This window comes from Arachis ipaensis, chromosome B1 (assembly GCF_059453495.1).
Source record: "Arachis ipaensis isolate K30076 ecotype BB chromosome B1, ASM5945349v1, whole genome shotgun sequence".
NCBI classification, from domain to species: domain Eukaryota; kingdom Viridiplantae; phylum Streptophyta; class Magnoliopsida; order Fabales; family Fabaceae; genus Arachis; species Arachis ipaensis.
The window spans coordinates 74,476,320-74,484,992 of record NC_142436.1 but is presented as its reverse complement, the minus strand read 5'-3'; the positions used below and the strand labels follow the sequence as shown (position 1 = coordinate 74,484,992).

The 8,673-nt window shown below is 40.0% G+C and overlaps 1 non-coding gene across 1 annotated transcript; it reads left to right on the top strand.

Moving 5' to 3' along the window:
• Nucleotides 1-6,373: 6,373 nt before the first annotated feature.
• LOC148577048 (small nucleolar RNA R71) lies at nucleotides 6,374-6,481 on the top strand. Its single transcript, XR_015903657.1, has one exon. It is a non-coding gene; the product is annotated as a small nucleolar RNA R71 (small nucleolar RNA).
• Nucleotides 6,482-8,673: the final 2,192 nt, after the last annotated feature.

Genomic DNA, 8,673 nt, shown 5'->3' with positions numbered 1-8,673 from the left:
AAATAAATAAAATATAAAATAGGATAGTGGTACTTATGTAATTCATTGGTGAGAATCTCAGATAAGCGTATAGAGATGCTTTCGTTCCTCTGATCTCTGCTTTTCTGCTATCTTCATCCAATCAATCCTACTCCTTTTCATGGCAAGCTGTATGTTGGGCATCACCGTTGTCAATGGCTACTTCCCGTCCTCTCAGTGAAAATGGTCCAAGATGCTCTGTCACGGCACGGCTATTCATCTGTCGGTTCTCGATCATACTGGAATAGGATCCATTGATCCTTTTGTGTCTGTCACTACGCCCAGCACTCGCGAGTTTGAAGCTCGTCACAGCCATCCCTTCCCAGATCCTACTCGGAATACCACAGACAAGGTTTAGACTTTCCGGATCTCAGGAATGGCCATCCATGGGTTCTAACTTATACCACGAAGACACTAATAACTCGGACTCGGTCCCCTGTATTAGATATCCAAGAGATATCCATTCAATCTAAGGTAGAACGGAAGTGGTTGCCAGGCACGCGTTCGTAAGTTGAGAATGATGATGACTGTCACGATCATCACATCCATCATATTGAAGTCGGAATGAATATCTTAGAATCGGAATAAGTTGAATTGAATAGAAAAACAGTAGTACTTCGCATTAATCTTTGAGGAACAGCAGAGCTCCACACCTTAATCTATGGTGTGTAGAAACTCTACCGTTGAAAATACATAAGTGATAAGGTCCAGGCATGGCCGAATGGCCAGCCCCCATGATCTAAGAACTAAACGTCCCAAGATGTCTAATACAATAGTAAAAAGTCCTATTTATACTAAACTAGTTACTAGGGTTTACAAAATTGAGTAAATGATGTAGAAATCCACTTCCAGGGCCCACTTGGTGTGTGCTTGGGCTGAGCTTGAAGTTTACACGTGGAGAGGTCATTTTTGGAGTTGAACGCCAGTTTGTAACGTTTTTCTGGCGTTGAACTCCACTTTGCAACTTGTTTCTGGCGTTTGACTCCAGAATGCAGCATGGAACTGGCGTTGAACGCCAGTTTACATCATTAATCCTTATTCAAAGTATAGACTATTATATATTGCTGGAAAGCCCTGGGTGTCCACTTTCCAACGCATTTGAAAGCACGTCATTTGAAGTTCTGTAGCTTTAGAAAATTCACTTTGAGTACAGGGAGGTCAGAATCCAACAGCATCTGCAGTCCTTCTTCAACCTTTGAATCTGATTTTTGCTCAGGTCCCTCAATTTCAGCCAGAAAATTTCTGAAATCACAGAAAAACACACAAACTCATAGTAAAGTACAGAAATGTGATTTTTAATTAAAAACTAATAAAAATATACTAAAAACTAACTAAATCATACTGAAAACTATGTAAAAACAATGCCAAAAAGCGTATAAATTATCCGCTCATCACAACACCAAACTTAAATTGTTGCTTGCCCCCAAGCAACTAAAAATCAAATAGGATAAAAAGAAGGGAATATACCATAAATTCCAAAATATCAATGAAACATAGCTCCAATCAGATGAGCGGGACTTGTAGCTTTTTGCCTCTTGAATAGTTTTGGCATCTCACTTTATCCATTGAAGTTCAGAATGATTGGCATCTATAGGAACTCAGAGTTCAGATAGTGTTATTGATTCTCCTAGTTCAGTATGTTGATTCTTGAACACAGCTACTTTATGAGTCTTGGCCGTGGCCCTAAGCACTTTGTTTTCCAGTATTACCACCGGATACATAAATGCCACAGACACATAACTAGGTGAACCTTTTTAGATTGTAACTCAGCTTTGCTAAAGTTCCCAATTAGAGGTGTCTAGGGTTCTTAAGCACACTCTTCTTTTGCTTTGGACCTTGACTTTAACCGCTCAGTCTCAAGTTTTCACTTGACACCTTCACGCCACAAGCACATGGTTAGGGACAGCTTGGTTTAGCCGCTTAGGCCAGGATTTTATTCCTTTAGGCCCTCCTATCCACTGATGCTCAAAGCCTTGGGATCCTTTTTATTTACCCTTGCCTTTTGGTTTTAAGGGTTATTGGCTTTTTGCTCTTGTCTTTTGGTTTTAAGAGCTTTTGGCTTTTTCTGCTTTCTTTTTCTTTTTTGTTTCTATTATTTTTTTTCGCAAGCCTTCTGTATTTACTACTTTTTCTTGCTTCAAGAATCAATTTTATGATTTTTCAGATTATCAAATCACATTTCTCCTTATCATCATTCTTTCAAGAGCCAACATATTTAACATTCTTAAACAACAACTTCAAAAGACATATGCACTGTTTAAGCATTCATTCAGAAAATAAAAAGTATTGTCACCACATCAAAATAATTAAACTAGTTTCAAGGATGAATTCGAAACCATGTACTTCTTGTTCTTTTGTAATTAAAACATTTTTTTCATTCAAGAGAGGTGATGGATTCATAGGACATTCATAACTTTAAGGCATAGACACTTAAATACTAGTGATCATGAAGACAAAAACATAAACAAACATAAAGCATAAAAATCGAAAAACAGGAAAATAAATAAACAAGGAGATTAAGGAATGAGTCCACCTTAGTGAGGGTGGCGTCTTCCTCTTCTTGAAGAACCAATGGTGCTTTTGAGCTCCTCTATGTCTCTTCCTTGTCTTTCTTGCTCCTCCCTCATAGCTCTTTGATCTTCTCTAATTTCATGGAGGATGATGGAGTGCTCTTGATGTTCCACCCTTAATTGTCCCGTGTTGGAACTTAATTCACCTAGGGAAGTGTTGATTTGTTCCCAATAGTTTTGTGGAGGAAAGTGCATCCCTTGAGACATCTCAGGGATTTCATGGTGAGGAATTTCCTCATGCTCATGTTGAGGTCCATGCTCTCTTGTTTGCTCCATCCTTTTCTTAGTGATGGGCTTATCCTCTTCAATGAGGATATCTCCCTCTATGTCAATTCCAGCTGAATTGCAGAGGTGGCAAATGAGGTGAGAAAAGGCTAACCTTGCCAAATTAGAGAACTTGTCAGCCACCTTGTAGAGTTCTTGAGGTATAATCTCATGAACTTCTACTTCCTCCCCAATCATGATACTATGGATCATAATGGCCCGGTCTATAGTAACTTAAGACCAGTTGCTAGTAGGAATGATTGAGCGTTGAATGAACTCCAACCATCCTCTAGCCACTGGTTTGAGGTCAAGCCTTCTTAGTTGAACCGGCTTACCTTTTGAGTCAATTTTCCATTGAGCTCCTTCCACACATATGTCCATGAGGACTTGGTCTAACCTTTGATCAAAGTTGACTCTTCTAGTGTAGGGGCATGCGTTCTCTTCCATCATTGGTAGGTTGAACGCCAACTTTACTTTTTCTGGACTGAAATCTAAGTATTTCCCCCGAACCATGGTGAGCCAATTCTTTGGGTTCGGGTTCACACTTTGATCATGGTTTCTAGTGACCCATGCGTTTGCATAGAACTCTTAAACCATTAAGATCCCGACTTGTTGAATGGGGTTGGTGAGGACTTCCCAACCTCTTCTTTGGATCTCAAGTCAAATCTCCGGATACTCATTCTTTTTGAGTTTGAAAGGAACCTCAGGGATCACTTTCTTCTTGGCCACAACTTCATAGAAGTGGTCTTGATGGACCTTAGAGATGAATCTCTCCATTTCCCATGACTCAGAGGTGGAAGCAATTGCCTTCCCTTTCCTCTTTCTAGAGGTTTCTCTGGCCTTTGGTGCCATAAATGGTTATGGAAAAACAAAAAGCAATGCTTTTACCATACGAAACTTAAAATGGTTGCTCGTCCTCGAGCAAAAGAAAAGAGAAAGAAGTAGAAGAAGAAGAAAAATGGAGGAGATGGAGGGAGAAGGTGGATTCGGCCAAGGGGAAGAAGAGAGGGTTGTGTTATGTGAAAATGAAGAAGGAATGAGGGGTTTATATAGGAGTGGGGAGGGGTTAGGGTTCGGCCATTTAGGGTTGGGTTTGGGAGGGAAATTATTTTGGATTTAAAGGTAGGTGGGGTTTTTGGGGAAGAGAGGATGGATGTGAGTGGTGAAAAGGTGATGGGAAAGAGTGATTGAGTTGATTGGTGAGGGGTATTTGGGGAAAAATGATATGAAAATGTGTGAAGAGGAGAAAAAAAAGGTAAGTGGGGATCCTGTGGGGTCCACAGATCCTGAGGGAATCCTGTGGGGTCCACAGATCCTGAGGTGTTTGAGGATTTCTCATCCCTTCACCTTTGAGGCGTGTGAAACGCCCTATATGTGCAATTCTGGCGTTTAACGCCAGACTGCAGCATGTTTCTGGCGTTAAACGCCACTTCCATGCTTGTTTTGGGCGTTCAACGCCAGTCTGCAGCATGTTTCTGGCGTTGAACGCCAGTATGGTGCATGTTTCTGGTGTTAAACGCCAATCTGATGCTTGTTTCTGGCGTTTAACGCCAGCTTTCCTCTGGGTGCAATCCTGGCGTTTAAACGCCAAACTGCTGCTTGTTTCTGGCGTTTAACGCCAGTTTCATGCTCTGTTCTGGCGTTAAACGCCAGCCAGATGCTCCTTACTGGCGTTTAAACGCCAGTAAGCCCTTCCTCCAGGGTGTTCTGTTTTCAATGCTGTTTTTCATTCTGTTTTTGATTTTTTAGTAGTTTTTGTGACTCCACATGATCATCAACCTAATAAAACATGAAATAACAAAGAGAAAATAAAATAAAAATGATTAAATAACATTGGGTTGCCTCCCAACAAGCGCTTCTTTAATGTCAATAGCTTGACAGTGGGCTCTCATGGAGCCACACAGGTGATCAGGTCAATTTTATAGACTCCCAACACCAAACTTAAAGTTTGACTGTTGGGGCTTTGGTTGACTCTGCAGTGAGAGAAGCTTTTCATGCTTCCTCTCCATGGTTACAGAAGGAGATCCTTGAGTTTTAAACACAAGGGAGTCCTCATTCAGTTGAAGGATCAATTCTCCTCTGTCCACATCAATCACAGCTCTTGCTGTGGCTAGGAAGGGTCTTCCAAAAATGATGGATTCATCCTCATCCTTCCCAGTATCCAGGATTATGAAATCAGCAGGGATGTAAAGGCCTTCAACCTTTACTAACACGTCCTCTACTAGTCCATTAGTCTGCTTTCTTGAGTTGTCTGCCATCTCTAGTGAGATTCTGGCAGCTTGTACCTAAAAGATTCCCAGTTTCTCCATTACAGAGAGGGGCATGAGGTTTATCCCTGACCCAAGGTCACATAGAGCCTTCTCAAAGGTCATGGTGCCTATGGTACAAGGTATTAAGAACTTTCTAGGATCCTGTTTCTTTTGAGACAATCTCAGTTGATCCAGATCACTCAGTTTATTGGTGAGCAAGGGAGGTTCATCTTCCCAAGTCTCATTACCAAATAATTTGGCATTTAGCTTCATGATTGCACCAAGGTACTTGGCAACTTGCTCTTCAGTAACATCCTCATTCTCTTCAGAAGAAGAATACTCATCAGAGCTCATGAATGGCACAAGGAGGTTCAATGGAATCTCTATAGTCTATAGTTGAGCCTCAGATTCCTTTGGTTCCTCCGAGGGAAACTCCTTATTGATCACTGGACGTCCCAGGAGGTCTTCCTCACTGGGATTCACGTCCTCTCCTTCTCTTGTAGGTTCGGCCATGATGGTTAAATCAATGGCCTTGCACTCTCTTTTTGGATTCTCTTCTGTATTGCTTGGGAGAGTACTAGGAGGGGTTTCAGTGACTCTTTTACTCAGCTGGCCCACTTGTGCTTCCAGATTTCTAATGGAAGACCTTGTTTCATTCATGAAACTTAAAGTGGCCTTAGATAGATCAGAGACTATGTTTGCTAAGCTAGATGGATCCTGCTCAGAACTCTATGTCTTTTGCTGAGTAGATGATGGAAAAGGCTTGCTATTAAACCTGTTTCTTCCACCATTGTTAAAGCCTTGTTGAGGCTTTTGTTGATCCTTCCATGAGAGATTTGGATGATTTCTCCATGAGGGATTATAGGTGTTTCCATAGGGTTCCCCCATGTAATTCACCTCTGCTATTGCAGGGTTCTCAGGATCATAAGCTTCTTCTACAGAAGATGCCTCTTGAGTACTGTTGGATGCAGCTTGCATTCCATTAAGACTCTGAGAAATCATATTGACTTGCTGAGTCATAATTTTGTTCTGAGCCAATATGGCATTCAGAGTATCAATTTCAAGAACTCCCTTCTTCTGAGGCGTCCCATTACTTACAGGATTCCTCTCAGAAGTGTACATGAACTGGTTATTAGCAACCATGTCAATGAGTTCTTGAGCTTCTGCAGGCATTTTCTTTAGGTGAATGGATCCACCTACAGAATGGTCCAATGACATCTTTGATAACTCGGATAGACCATCATAGAATATATCCAGAATGATCCATTCTGAAAGCATGTCAGAAGGACACTTTTTGGTCAGTTGCTTATATCTCTCCCAAGCTTCATAGAGGGATTCTCCTTCTTTCTGTCTAAAGGTTTGAACATCCACTCTAAGCTTACTAAGCTTTTGAGGAGGAAAGAACTTGGCTAAGAAAGCTGTGACCAGCTTATCCCAAGAGTTCAGGCTATCTTTGGGTTGAGAGTCCAACCATACTCTAGCTCTGTCTCTTACAGCAAACGGGAAAAGCATAAGCCTGTAGACCTCGGGATCAACCCCATTGGTCTTAACAGTATCACAGATCTACAAGAATTCAGTTAAGAACTGAAAAGGATCTTTAGATGAAAGTCTATGAAACTTGCAGTTCTGCTGCATCAGAGAAATTAATTGAGGTTTCAGCTCAAAGTTGTTTGCTCCAATGGCAGGGATGGAGATGCTTCTTCCATGTAAATTGGAATTAGGTGCAGTAAAGTCACCAAGCATCCTCCTTGCATTATTATTATTTTCGGCTGCCATCTCCTCTCTCTATTTGAAAATTCCTGTAAGGTTGTCTCTGGATTGTTGTATTTTAGCTTCTCTTAGTTTCCTTTTCAGAGTCCTTTCAGGTTCAGGATCTCCTTCAACAAGAATGTTCTTGTCCTTGCTCCTGCTCATATGAAAAAGAAGAAAATAGAAAATAATAGGGATCCTCTTTGCCTCAGTAGAGAGAGGTTCCTTTGTGTGAGTAGAAGAAGAAAAGAATGTAATGTAAAGAAGAGAAGAGGAAAAACTCGAACACAGAGAGGGAGGTGGTGTTCGAATTTTTGGATGGGAGAGAAGTGTTAGTAGATGAATAAATAAATAGAAGGAGATGAGAGAGAGAATTTCGAAATTTAATTAAAATAAAAATTAAAATTGAAAGTTAGATTTCGAAAATTAAAGTTGAAATTAAATTAAAATTAAAACAATTAGTTAATTAAAAAGGAATTTTGAAAAAGGAGAGAGGGAATTTTCAAAAATAAGAGAGAGAGGATTAGTTAGGTAGTTTTGAAAAAGATATGATTGAAACAAAAAGATAAGATTGATTGAAAAAGTTTTGAAATTTATTTTTGAAAAAGATATGATTGAAATTTAAAAAGATATGATTGAAACAAAAAGATAAGATTTGAAAATCAATTTTAAAAAGATAAGAAGTTAGAAAAGATTTTGAAATTGAATTTGAAAAAGATATGATTCAAATTTTAATTTGAAAAAGATATGATTTGCACACATGCCAATAAACATCTTGCATCTACTTGTCATCACATGCACTTGCTATATTTCCATTGATGAACTTTTCACATGTAGTCATGACCATGTGTTAACGACATCCCTCTTTACCGTGCATTGATTATCACCTATACTATCCTCTCTCTTGCTCGAACCCTTAGCTTTATATATTACTTTCTTTCCCCCTTTTCAGGATGGCCACCAAGAAGGGCAAGAAGAAAGCTACTCCCAAACCACCGGCAAGTAAAGGAACAAAATGAGCACTAGCTGCGGAGCCACCCGTCCACTTGTACATCTCTGCATGCACCGAGGACGGTGCAATCTTTAAGTGTGGGGAGGTCGATACCGACTTCCGTGGGTTAGTTACCTTCTTCGCAATACCAATATTTTATTTTCTTTGTTTGTTCATTGTTGCATTTGCATGTTTGATTGCATATTTGTTTGATTTTGTGCATATTTTACCACTTGGTTAAAGTAATATTTTCTTTTTCAAGAAACTTTTTATAGCATTTCACTTATTTGAATCAAACTTTTTTGTTAAATGGTGCACGAAATTGTGATGTCCAGGCTCAAACAATCCCTAGCAACGTGAGCAACTTGGTACGCGTAATCGTGATTACACTTTAATTATGTAAAATTCATGGCTCTTTCTTTCCCTGGCAATGGCGCCAAGAACATGGTGCAAATACCATGGTTCACAACTTCGATACAACTAACCAGCAAGTGCACTGGGTCGTCCAAGTAATACCTTACGTGAGTAAGGGTCGAATCCCACGGAGATTGTTGGTATGAAGCAAGCTATGGTCACCTTGCAAATCTCAGTTAGGCAGATATAAATTGATAATGGTGTTTTCGAAATTAGTAGAATAGGGATAGAAATACTTATGTAATTCATTGGTGAGAATTTCAGATAAGCGAATGGAGATGCTTTCGTTCCTCTGAACCTCTGCTTTCCTGCTATCTTCATCCACTCAGTCTTACTCCTTTCCATGGCTGGCTTTATGCAAGGGCATCACCGTTGTCAGTGGCTACATCCCCTCCTCTTAGTGAAAAATATGCTCACA